The sequence below is a fragment of the Corylus avellana genome, chromosome ca3 (assembly GCF_901000735.1).
Source record: "Corylus avellana chromosome ca3, CavTom2PMs-1.0".
Classification (NCBI taxonomy): Eukaryota; Viridiplantae; Streptophyta; class Magnoliopsida; order Fagales; family Betulaceae; genus Corylus; species Corylus avellana.
Window position 1 is genome coordinate 7,738,824 of NC_081543.1, and position 736 is coordinate 7,739,559.

Sequence of the window (736 nt, forward strand, 5' to 3'; positions counted from 1 at the left end):
TGAGAGGGAAAACCCGCGAAGATTGAAGAAGAACCAGGAGGGGCCGGATCCGGGCGATTAAACGGGTTCAAGTTAGGGTTTATGGACAAAAAATCAATGGGTCGGATCGGAAACCAATGACTGGCAATGAGTTTGTTTGATAAAACAAAAAAAAAAAAAATATATATATATATATAAGCCCTTCAAACTAACAGTTGTTCGCGATACAGTTTTACAATGTTCAAAATGTATTAAAATAACCCATCAAATTACGAAAGTGTGTCAAAAATGCTACATAATTTTTATATTCCTATAATACCCCTATTCTTTTAAAAATTAAAATAAAAAATTAATAAAGTAATAAAATAAAAAACTAAAAATTAATTTTTTAAAATAAAAAAATATATATATAAAAAATGAAAAAAAAATGAAAAAACAAAAGGGGTGGTTGCCAATTGAGCCAACCACATATGATTTGATTTTGCAATTATCTATATTTTTTTATACCATACAAGCGATTTGTAATTTAAGCCAACTACGGTGACTAATATTTTATTTATTCCAAAAAAAAATTGTATTTATTCACCCTTTGGGTTTTTTTTCTTTTCTTTTTTGTTTAAAAAATAATTTAGTTTTTTTATTATTTTATTTAGTTTTTAAAAGAATATGGGTATTATAGGAATATAAAAAAATATGTAGCCTTTTTGACACACTTTAGTAGTTTGATAGGCTACTTTAGTACCTTTTGAACATTGTG